This window comes from Ranitomeya imitator, chromosome 6, assembly GCF_032444005.1.
Source record: "Ranitomeya imitator isolate aRanImi1 chromosome 6, aRanImi1.pri, whole genome shotgun sequence".
In the NCBI taxonomy this organism is placed as follows: domain Eukaryota; kingdom Metazoa; phylum Chordata; class Amphibia; order Anura; family Dendrobatidae; genus Ranitomeya; species Ranitomeya imitator.
Genome location: NC_091287.1, coordinates 536,304,231 through 536,317,514, shown reverse-complemented (window position 1 = coordinate 536,317,514; position 13,284 = coordinate 536,304,231). Strand labels below are relative to the sequence as shown.

General features: G+C 43.2%; 1 protein-coding gene across 2 annotated transcripts in view; it reads left to right on the top strand.

Annotated features, from left to right (window-relative positions):
• Positions 1-13,284, top strand: part of ADCY8 (adenylate cyclase 8) — a 376,530-nt gene that overhangs the window by 311,172 nt on the left and 52,074 nt on the right. The gene's annotated exons all lie outside the window — the stretch shown is intronic.

Sequence of the window (13,284 nt, the reverse complement as noted above, 5' to 3'; positions counted from 1 at the left end):
CAAAAGAGGAATCAAATACAAGCCAAGTGTCAGAAACTGGAGAAGGCAGACAAAGTACATGGGGTCAGGCAAAATGGGCAGTCAGGATGGAGCAGAAGTCAGAAAAAAGGCAAACGAACGAGTAGTACTGAATCAGTAGACAAAAGCCAAAACGGGGAATAGAACCGAGTCAGTAACAGGATAACACACGAAGAGCAGGCACAAGCACACAAGGGTCAAACTACTCAGACGAGGGGAGAAGTATAACTGAAAAGACCGGAGCCCAGTTGCGGCCATTTAAAGCCCTCTCATAGCCAGAGAGAGGCCAAAAAGCCTTAACCCCTGAGGTACCAGCCAAAACTTCCAAACAAACCATGACACACCATCGGTCTAATGATTGGTGAGCGTTGTGTTCAGGGAAATATCATCTTATCACCAGTTTCAGACAGTCGTAAGGGAGAATACAAAAACTTGGAATTAAAATGTAAAACTCATCTTAGAAATAAATGATCAGGATTTTCCAGGGCTCATAATAAAGTCAACATCTTGGCGCCACTTGAGCTAATCCAAGGGAATCAGGTCCGGCTCATGAAGATGTCTTGTAAAATCTTCAGTACTTTATTCAGATAGCATTAATAACAATGCACCTGAATAATAATCCCCTTTCCACCATTGCGTTTCTGAGGCGCTAGATGCCCGATCTCATGGCGGTGGATCTTCATCAGTCGGATCTGTTTCCACTGTGTTACAAAAACACGTCCCTGCTGCAGTTTTGTTGAAGCAAGGTTAGATCACTGTACAATCGGACGCCTTTCTAATTTTTCTTCCGTAGCCAAACAACCTCCCTTTGTATCCTTGTTTGGGGCGATGGAGGCAAATTTCGTGTTGGCTTTGAAATGGACATGAAGGGAAAATCAGTACTGATTGGAATTAATTCTGCCACCATTCATGGAGCTTAGTGCTCACTGAAATTATGGATCCAGCTATCCCACAGTGCAGTGATGGGAGATCACCTCTTTGGGCACACGCCATGTTGATCATGTTTAGATGGTCTCTATCCAGTTCTCGTTGTGTATAGTGATGTTTGACTACCAGAACAACTATAGTGGACATAACATAAATACCTGATAGGAGAGGGTCCCACCTTGGAAACCCCGATCTATTGGGGGTCCCTGTTTTTAAGGTTTGGCTGTACCAAAGCTCTGCCATTTCCATTACTCCCATAGACTTGAATGCATTCGAGAGCCATGCAAATGTGGCCACCCCGGCTGAGAAACACACAGATAAGGACAAATGGAAAACCTGAAGGTAGGGTTGGGTATGAACAGTCTTAATTTCTCCGGGCATGTCTTCTCTTATTCTTATCCAGCCTGTGAGACTTAAGGCAAAATTTTTGGATTAATGCAAAATCCATAATAGGGCCCCAACCTACTGTACCATTTATGTAGTGCAGGGGCAGTCGTCTACTTTAAGGGGTGAATACCACTTCTGTACGCCATGGGTTGTCCCAAAGACAACACGTATCAACTATGATCACTGTAAATATGGCTGCCGAGAACCTTGCCGATCCCCAGATAGGAGGTATATGGGGAGTCAAAGTCTCTGAATGGAGCAGAGAGAAGTAAATGGAGCAGTATTATTATTATTATTATTTATTGTTATAGCGCCATTTATTTCATGGCGCTTTACATGTGAGGAGGGGTATACATAATAAAAACAGGTACAATAATCTTGAACAATACGAGTCATAACTGGTAGAGGAGGAGAGAGGACTCTGCCCACGAACGCTCACAATCTACAAGGGATGGGTGAGAATACAGTAGGTGAGGATAGAGCTGGCCGTGCAGTGGTTTGGTTGATCGGTGGTTACTGCAGGTTGTAGGCTTGTCGGAAGAGGTGGGTCTTCAGGCTCTTTTTGAAGGTTTCGATAATAGGTGAGAGTCTGATATGTTGTGGTAGAGGGTTCCAGAGTTGGGGTGATACGTGAGAGAAATCTTGTATACGATTGTGGGAAGAGGAGATAAGAGGATAAGAGGGGAGTAGAGAAGGAGATCTTGTGAGGATTGGAGGTTGCGTGCAGGAAAGTACCGGGAGACGAGGTCACAGATGTATGGAGGAGACAGGTTGTGGATGGCTTTGTACGTCATGGTTAGGGTTTTGTAGTGGAGTCTCTGGGTAATGGGGAGCCAGTGAAGGGATTGACAGAGGGGAGAGGCCGGGGAATAGCGGGGGGACAGGTGGATTAGTCGGGCAGCAGAGTTTAGAATAGATTGGAGGGGTGCGAGAGTGTTAGAGGGGAGGCCACAGTATTGAGCACATGCGACCACCAATTCTGTAGAAAGTTAAAGAGATAGATATAGGTCATCAGTATCAGATAGGTGGGAGTCTCACATCTTAGACCCCCACCGATCCGCTGTTTACACGTCCCACGCGGTCAGAAGTAAGTCCACTGTACTGTGGTCATTCCCGATACTGTAGCTCTGCTCTCATTCACCTCCTGTCGACTTGCACTCTTTACTTCCGCCGGAGCTGCAAACACTATGGACACCGGGTGCTGGACCGCCTCCGATATGAGATTAATGGGGTGTCCTAAAGATAGGTCATCCATAGAAAAGTAGTGGACAATCCCTTTAACTATAATTCAGACCCCCCACACACACATAAATAATACATAATGTTCTTACAAGAGGCTGAATGATTTGTTTTCGTGAATCTTCTTATATTCAGTTTAGTTTTCTTTCGAGCTAATGTAAAACTTCATAAATCTTTGATAACAACCAAGAAAAAGAGAAGAAAAGAAAATAGGATTTATTACCAGAGCCGCGTTTTCTCACATGAAACTTTTAATTATCTTTCAATAGGTTCAGGGATGTTTTTTTTTTTACCATTTTATCATAAAGAAGCCAAAAGATGTTGGCTGCTCAGACTCGGAAAACAAATTTGCAGCTCAGAATTAAATCCGGCAGCTGCTGTAAACACGAAGGACGCGGTGTGCATGCAATAGTAGAAAACAGCCATCCGAGGATTTCTCAGGAGTCAGACCGGCTCAGGATGTGGAGGAATTCTAGGTCCGGGGTAGTCACTGAGAAGAGAGGGGCCAAGGCAAACGAAATGGGACCTGTTTGTGTTGTAGTTCATCGATCTGCTGCACAGTCTCTAAAATGTGTAATCTTCCTCACTTCTCAAGATCAAATACATACGTTTTAATGTTTCCCTGACTGCAAGCACAAATTTTGATTATTTTGGGAAATTAGATGCAATTCACTAGTAAATTTGATTGATAATCTAATATGTTCCCTTATCTGACTGATGCTGAGTTACAAAATGGTGCAGTCACTGTGTACATACATTACATTACTGATCCTTAGTTACATCCTGTATTATACTCCAGAGCTGCACTCACTATTCTGCTGGTGCAGTCACTGTGTACATACATTACATTACTAATCCTGAGTTACATCCTGTATTATACTCCAGAGCTGCACTCACTATTCTGCTGGTGCAGTCGCTGTGTACATACGTTACATTACTGATCCTGAGTTACATCCTGTATTATACCCCAGAGCTGCACTCACTATTCTGCTGGTGCAGTCACTGTGTACATACATTGCATTACTGATCCTGAGTTACATCCTGTATTATACTCCAGAGCTGCACTCACTATTCTGCTGGTGCAGTCACTGTGTACATACATTACATTACTGATCCTTAGTTACATCCTGTATTATACTCCAGAGCTGCACTCACTATTCTGCTGGTGCAGTCACTGTGTACATACATTACATTACTGATCCTGAGTTACATCCTGTATTATACCCCAGAGCTGCACTCACTATTCTGCTGGTGCAGTCACTGTGTACATACATTGCATTACTGATCCTGAGTTACATCCTGTATTATACTCCAGAGCTGCACTCACTATTCTGCTGGTGCAGTCACTGTGTACATACATTACATTACTGATCCTGAGTTACATCCTGTATTATACTCCAGAGCTGCACTCACTATTCTGCTGGTGCAGTTGCTGTGTACATACATTACATTACTGATCCTGAGTTACCTCCTGTATTATACTCCAGAGCTGCACTCACTATTCTGCTGGTGCAGTCACTGTGTACATACATTACATTACTGATCCTGTACCGATCCTGAGTTACATCCTGTATTATATACCCCAGAGCTGCATTCACTATTCTGCTGGTGCAGTCACTGTGTACATACATTACATTACTGATCCTGTACTGATCCTGAGTTACATTCTGCATTATACCCCGGAGCTGCACTCACTATTCTGCTGGTGCTGTCACTGCGTACATACATTACATTACCGATTTTGTACTGATCCTGAGTTACATCCTGTATTATACCCCAGAGCTGCACTCACCATTCTGCTGGAGCCGTCACTGTGTACATACATTACATTACTGATCCTGTACTGATCCTGAGTTACATCCTGTATTATATCCCAGAGCTGCACTCACTATTCTGCTGGTGCAGTCACTGTGTACATACATTACATTACTGATCCTGAGTTACATCCTGTATTATACTCCAGAGCTGCACTCACTATTCTGCTGGTGCAGTCACTGTGTGCATACATTACATTACTGATCTTGAGTTACATCCTGTATTATACCCCAGAGCTGCACTCACTATTCTGCTGGTGCAGTCACTGTGTACATACATTACATTACGGATCCTGAGTTACATCCTGTATTATACCCCAGAGCTGCACTCACTGTTCTGCTGGTGCAGTCACTGTGTACATACATTACATTACTGATCCTGAGTTACATCCTGTATTATACCCCAGAGCTGCACTCACTATTCTGCTGGTGCCGTCACTGTGTACATACATTACATTACTGATCCTGAGTTACATCCTGTATTATACCCCAGAGCTGCCCTCACTATTCTGCTGGTGCAGTCACTGTGTACATACATTACATTACTGATCCTGAGTTACATCCTGTATTATACCCCAGAGCTGCACTCACTATTCTGCTGGTGCAGTCACTGTGTACATACATTACATTACTGAACCTTAGTTACATCCTGTATTATACCCCAGAGCTGCACTCACTATTCTGCTGGTGCAGTCACTGTGTACATACATTGCATGTACTCACTATTCTGCTGGTGTCCAGTCCTATATAACATTTTTGCCTCGTTGTCCATAATCAGTATTTTTGTTTGGAGCCTTTTCTTTCTTCCATGACTTTATTACTACAGTGTTTTTCATTCTTCTCTGCTTCGCTTTGCAAATTGAATCTGCCTTAAAGTTGACAGATATTAGAGGGTTTTATTCGGTTATGGACCAAGCTCCTCTCCGAAATCTGATTGTGCTTTAGTTCTTTCCAAGGAAATAAATCCCCACATATTGCTTTTTGATAAGGTTATGCACCTCTCACCTCTCCACGTGTAGCTTTAATCCCCTGTGTAACTGTGTAGACGCAGGTGGTAAATCCTTCACCTCTGCTGTGTTTGGGGGAGATGCTTGTGCTTTTGGGGCAGAGAATGTATCAATAATCCTTATACTAGAACATGTAATTTACAAAACATTAGCAATGTCAGAATGCCAATGCCAGGTAGGTAGCGGTAAAGCCAATATTTCTGGATGTTTTGATATGCTCTCATAATTACATATTCTCATTACTAATTTCTGGATGGTGGATTTGTGGCATATAGAGACCCCCTGAAAATTAACTATTTGTATATACTGGCACAGTCATTATCCATACAGGTGCTTTTAGCCAATAATCCTGCACATCTCATAGGAGCTTAATTGGTAATTTTGTAAAAAAAAAAAAAAAAAAACAAGCTGTCATGATCCAGACCAGGTTTTGTGTCCTGTTTTCCCTTTTTCCCAGTCTGGTCATGTCAAGAGTTAACCTTTCCCAGCCTATGTCTGGGCTCAGGTTGGCTATTTATTACTGCTGCTTCCTGCAGGTGATGTCAGTTATAGTTTTGGCCTAGGGCTGCTGTAGCTGACTCTGATTACTCTGATTTGTCCTTTTGCGTTTGCTGTTTGAACCCATGTCTCTGTTTTCCCGATTCCCGTCTATCCCTTCAGTGTGTTGACTCCCTGGCTTTGACTTGGCTTGTATCTTGACCTGCTTCTGTCTTTTGTCTTCTGGCATATTCGCTCCTGACCGTTACTGATCCCCTGGCTTGTCTCTGACCGTGAGTTTGCTTATTCCTTTGGTACTGTTCTACAGTCTAGGATATGACCCGGCTTGCTTGACTATCCTGCTGCCTCTTGTGGTAGCCTCACTGCTGCCACTCTACTGCCATCTAGTGGAGCCTTCACCTATCTGCATTGCAGCAGCGTGACACAAGCCTAAAAAAGTAGCTATTGTCTTTGGTAACATGAGAGATTCCGGGATGGAACCTGTTGGATTCCATTGTAGTCATTGGATTCCTTTGCGTGCTTTTTATTTTACCATCGTGATGGATCCATCAGTTCTGAAATTAATCTTGCCAGATCCTAAGGAAGAGCCCATGTTCAAAATAAAGGGTATTTAGCGCTTGTGAAGGGGGCACATTATCTGACAACATAATACAGAGAATATAGACCACCTTCAGGACAGTGAGGGGCAGTGAAGGGGCCTTGGTGCTGGATGGAGGAAGCGAGCCGGCAGAAAGCCTGGCAACAGGACGTGTTGGGGAAAGAGTATATAATAAGCCTAACTCGTCATTTGCATTTTTTTATGTCCGTTTTTTTTTTTATCGTTTTGTGGTATCCCTTGATATTTTTTTTTGCGCAAAATCTTTCCAAAATGGCACCCTTAGCTCACGAACTTTAAGGAAAATCAAAAGCGCTCATTTTCATTTTGTCTTCATACTTTTTTGGAACTTTTTAGTGCAAAATAGTCAAACGCTCCATTAAATGTCACAAAATTTGCATAAACCTTTTCGGCCATACATCAAATCCGTCTCACGATGGACTGGAGGAAATTTGCGCAGTAAAATAGCCAGTTTTCAAAAAGTCGCAACTGATGAATTGGACAGAAATATCTGGAAACACCAAACCTCACCCAAGGTGCACGTTGGAAGAAGGAAAAAAACAGTAATTTAAAAAAAAGGTGTAAATGGGGGAAAAAAAGGTGAAAAAGACCAAAAACAAAGCCAAAAAAGCGTAAATGCAATAATAAATCGAACCCCATTTTTAAAATATTTTTTATCTTAAAATAAAGGAAAATGGCAGCCGCCTCGAATCGATTTGTTCTTCTCTAGTATAAACCTAGTAAGTGCCATGAATAAAAACTTGTAAACCTCGGATACATCACGAAGCAGAATGAGTAATGGACCTGATACACAAACCAATAACTTTATTGATCGTGAAGGCAAAAGTACTTAGCACAGCAGTAAAAAAAAATAAGAAAAAATGTCATAAAAGACCCCGAGCCCAATATTTTATTTATCTAGTATAGTTAGCACAACAAAAAGCTGCCGACACAATAAATCCCGCCTCGCTGATAATGCAATTTCTTTTTTTGGATATCAGCCATAAAATATCTGTTGCAACAGCTTGCAGCTTAACACCGGGAAAAAAATACAATATTCCTTAAGGGCGATGGAACAGAAGGTGAGATTATAATATCAGCCTTGGGAGTAAAATAAAAAAAGAAACAAAAACAAAAGTTGCATGTAAATTAAATCCAAAATTATACAAAATTGTTCTTTGCTAAGGACAATAACATATCTCACTGAAGCAAAAGAAGAAAAATCATGTAGATTTATTTAACTAATACCTGTTTCAGGAGGCTTTTCAGAATGAGCTGTGACGTGGGTACTTGAGGAAACACTACATCTTGCCAGTTCTGTCTCTGATTTTCAGTTGTCTCTGAGCTGGTGGGTGGAGACAAGCTACTATTGTGTCTCCCATACACAGCACACACACATGAGAAATCCCTGCTCTCTTGGCTCTATGTAGCGCTTTTAAAAGCAGCACCAAAATACAGGACGTTATGTAGCAGTACTGAGCAGTGTAGCTGTAAATCATACATCTGTACTGAGCAGTGTAACTGTGAATCCATTTATGGATAAATCAGAAGCACAGTATGTTCTTCCCTCTCTATCGATTTCAACATGCAGCAGTAATTTGATATTTGCAGTTCCTCTTTCAATTAACAACATGAATTTTAGCAGTTTTTCAAAGGCGAATGATGAGTTCAGGAGATGGGGAAGCAAAGAAGAAGTGGCTCATGAGTGAAGAAAGATGCATATTTCTCTGAATAGAAGTATTCTAACTTGTACTTTAAAATTCTTACAATGTTTGTTAAAACAAGATTATCCATTTCAAGAGGGTCCCTAGTCCGCTTGTAAAATCAAGGATGTACCTTGGGGAAGGGAGGTGAAGGGATGCTCTGATAGGGTGCATCAGGGTGATCAGTTAAAAGTTACAAATTAACTAATTTACTGAAAAAAATGTAAACTTTTTTCATTATTTATCAAATCTGAAACAAAGACATTGTGTCTAATGGGGCATATCTCAAGCCTTATTTAATTAAAGGGGTTCTCCACTCCTATGAAAGTTAAGCTTAAAAGCTTATTCCCAAAATAAGAAATTAAGCCATTTCCATAAAATAGAGGATCACTTGCTTATTGATGGGAATCTGACCCCTGGGACCCCTAACGATCCCTAGAATGGGGCTCTGGAACCCCAAGAGCTGGTCTCTAAATCACCAGTCTTGAGTAGATCGGTGGTTTTCATGCTTGATCTGTGCTCCATTCATCGCCTATGGAACTCCTGGGAAATAGTGAAGTGCTGTAATCTGCTTTCTCTTGCAGTCTCATAGACAGTGAATGCAGCAAAGGTCACCGACTGACCACCGCTCCATTCAAGATGGGGTTTCATAAATGTTCTCTAGTTAGCCCTATATCCTCTAAACAGAGATTAATTTCTTAGTTTTGCAATAACCCTTTAATGGGCATAGAGCAATGTAGTAAAAAAAACTATACTCATCTACTGGATTGGAACTTCCTCTCTGCACCATCTGCTGTGTCCACAGCAGTTTTCTTGGCATTAGTATACAGGATGGTGGATATGTGACCACTGCAACCAATCATTTGTTGCTGATCAACTGTAGCGTTCACACAGGACCGGCTCCAGGTTTTGAGGGCCCCGAGCAACAGAGTCTCAGTGGGCCCCCCTTTAACACATACCACGATTCATGATGCACAGATACAGCAGAGAAATATAGCACAGCCACGTAGCATATAACATAGCCCACGTAGTATAACACAGCCCACGTAGCATATAGCACAGACATGTAGCATATAGCACAGCCACATAGCATATAACACAGCCACGTAGTATATTGCTTTGCACAGCCCACGTAGCATAACACAGCCCACGCAGTATATAGCACAGCCATGTAGCATCTAACACAGCCCACGTAGTATATAACACAGCCCACGTAGTTTATAACACAGCCCACGTAGTATATCACACAGTCCATGTAGTATATAGCACAGCCACGCAGTATATAACACAGCCCAATTAGTATATAACACACAGCCACGTAGTATATAGCACAGCCCACGTAGTATATATCACACAGCCACATAGTATATCACAGCCACGTAGTATAACACACAGCCATGTTGTATATAGCACAGCCACGCAGTATATAACACAGCCCAAGTAGTATATAACACAGCCCAAGTAGTATATAACACACAGCCCACGTAGTATATAATTTATATACTACGTGGGCTGTGTTATATAATATAACACACAGCCCACGTAGTATATAACACAGCCACGTAGAATATAACACAGGCAGCCCAAGTAGTATATAACACAGCCACGTAGTATAACACATCCCAAGTGGAAGACATCCTCACTCACTGCTAGTGACTCGTATTCATGGTGACGGGCCTGACGGCGGTGACGGTGAGAATTCCTGCAGCTGCGCAGGAGCTCTGTGCGGCTTGCTGCCGGGCGGGGATGACGGATGTGCTCCGCCTCGGCGCCTCCGAGTCCTGGCTGGCTGGGAGTTGACTGTCACACACAGACACAGCACAGGGATGTAGTCTGGCTGCGGGGGTACCCCAGGATCGCAGCAGTGTGTGTGTGTAATGTACTGTTACTACCGTAAATGGGCCCCCCATCTCGCCAGGGCCCCGGCAATTGCCCGGGTGCGCCGGGTGCTGACACCGGCCCTGCATTCACATGTTATCTCTACAGAAAGAACTGTTCGGATATAATGTGAAAGCTGCAGCCGATCAGCAAATGTTGATTGACTGCAGTGGTAATGTGACGCCTCCATGAGATTTTCTTCCCAGGGGAAGGGCAGGGGACAGACTACAGAAGGGCTGTTCTGTTTCAGTTTGTGGATATATATATTTATTTATTTTTGTCTTACTTTGCCTTGTTGAACCCCTTCAAGGTGAGAATTGCAGAAACTTAGAGTAGATTTTTTCATTTCACCAAATTGTTAGGATGCCACACAAGGTTGGTACATAAAATGAGAATAATGGGACTAAGGTAAAATATGTGTAACTGGGTTAATGACTGGCTCGGTGATGGGAAACAAAGGAGGGTTACTAATGGAACACACTTGGATTGTGTCACAGTTAACAGTTGGATAACACAGGGGTCAGTATTGGGTCCTCTTCTTTGTACCATATTTTTTAATGACCTTGTAGGGGTCATACAGAGTAGAATTACAAGATTTGCAGATGACACTAAACTCTGCAGGGTAATCAATACAGAGGAGGATAATGTAATATTACAGAAGGGTTTATATAAGCTGGAGTCTTGGGCTCAGAAATGCAATTGGAGTTTAATACAGATCAATGTAAGGTCATGCACTTAGACAGAGGAAATAACATGTATAACTATGTACTAAGTAGTAAAACACTGGGTAACACTGTCACTGAAAAAGACTTGGGTGTATGGCAAATTCCACTTTAGTGAACAGTCCAGCTGCTGCCAAGGCTAATAAAATGCATTAAAAGAGGCTGTGCTTGTGACCAGAACATAGTTTTGCATCTATACAAGTCACTAGTGCAGCCATAGTTAGACACCGTGTACATTTTTGGTCACAGGTGTATAAGACGAACATAGCTGAAGTAGAGTCGACGTTCCCCTCTCCAGTCCATCCTTAATGCAGCAGCCAGGGTCATCCATCTGGCTAATCGGTACTCAGACGTGTCCGCTCTTCGCCAGTCATTACACTGGCTGCCCACCCATTATAGAATCCAATTCAAAGTACTTGTTCTCACCCACAAAGCTCTCCACAGTGCGGCACCCCCTTACATCTCCTCCCTCATTTCTGTCTATCGGACTACCCGCTCGTTACGCTCTGCAAGCGACTTTCGACTAACCTCTGCACTAATCCGTACCTCCCACTCCCGGCTCCAAGACTTCTCCCAATGGATGCAATGCGGACAGCTGATTATTAAACTAGATTTTTCTGTTTGGAAAAATTTAATTTTATGGTCGATATTATTACAGTGTACAAATATATTAGGGGACAGTACAGTGATCTGTATAATGAGCTTTGTAGACCTATGACAACGGGCCATCCTCTACGCCTAGAGCACATATGTCAAACTCTTGACCACAGGGTGGGTATATTTGGCCCATGACGCCGGGTGGGTTACCCAAGTATCTTTGGCCCATGACCGCCCGGCATCATACTTTCAATTGTATCGGCATCCTGGATGCCGACCCAGTTGAAAGCAATAATGGAGGAGGGAGCGCTCTGCCATCATTCCCCATCTGCATCTGACATCTCTGCGCAGTGGACTTGATGACATCATTACAACGTGCCCGCTGTAATGCAGTGTGCAAACTATTTGAAGACACCATGAAAGACCGGAGCAGTAGGGAAATGAGCAGAGGTAAATATTTTTTTTTTTTTAATTTAGGACCTATTATACTGTTTGGAGCATTGTGCGTGGCCATTATACTGTACGGAGCACTATCTGGGGCATGTTTTACTGTATGGAGCACTATGTGGGGCTATTATACTGTATGGATCACTATGTGGGGCTATTATACTGTATGGAGCATTATGTGGGGCCATTATACTGTATGGAGCATTATGTTGGGCCATTATACTGTATGGAGCACTATGTGGGGCTATTATACTGTATGGATCACTATGTATGGCTATTATACTGTATGGAGCATTACGTGGGGCCATTATACTGTATGGAGCATTATGTTGGGCCATTATACTGTATGGAGCACTATGTGGGGCCATTATACTGTATGGAGCACTATGTGGGGCGCATTTTACTGTAGGGAGCACTATGTGGGGCCATTATACTGTATGGAGCATTATGTGGGGCCATTATACTGTATGGAGCATTATGTGGGGCCATTATACTGTATGAAGCACTATCTGGGGCCATTATACTCTATGGATCACTATGTGGGGCCATTATACTGTAGGGAGCACTATGTGGGGCACATTTTACTGTATGGAGCATTATCTAGGGCCATTATACTTAATGAAGCACTACGTGGGGCCATTATGCTGTATGGTGCACTATCTGGGGGCATTATACTCTATGGAGAATATGTGGAGCCATTATACTCTATGGATCACTATGTGGGGCCATTATACTGTATGGGAGACAAAGCAGGGCCCTGGTATACTACATGGAGTTCTTTGTGGGTCCATTATACTATATGGAGCACTTTTTATGGCCATTGTACTGTATGGAGGACTGTGTCGGGATTACAATTGGAAAATCACACTGTGATGGGGTCACCATTCTTTGTCGCGGGGATTGAGGGAAGGGGCTACAGTAGAGTCATTATACCATATAGGTTATGAGTACTAATTTAAGAATATTGGACCCATGAAAAAACCATTTAGGTGACTGTTCCCTAGTCGATGGGTTAGCACAGCTTGCTACTTTTCGTGCCAAGCGCACTGGGTAATGGATTCCGCTCCTCCTCTCTCCTACCCCTCTCTGCGCTACTGTTTGCTGAATGTGACATCATCAAACTCAAGGCGTAAATGATGTCACCGGAAGTTGGAGGGGCATTGTCCAGGTGTCGGCATCACCGGAAGTGGGAGTAGCATTGTCTGGGTGTCAGCATCGTCGGAAGTGGGAGGGGCATTGTCCATGTGTCCGCCTCACCGGAAGTGCGAGAGGCATTGTCCATGTGTCAGCATCACCGGAAGTGGGAGGGGCATTGTCCATGTGTCCGCCTCACTGGAAGTGGGAGAGGCATTGTCCATGTGTCAGCATCACCAGAAGTGGGAGGGGAATTGTCCAGGTGTCAGCATCACCAGAAGTGGGAGGGGCATTGTCCATGTGTCAGCATCACCAGAA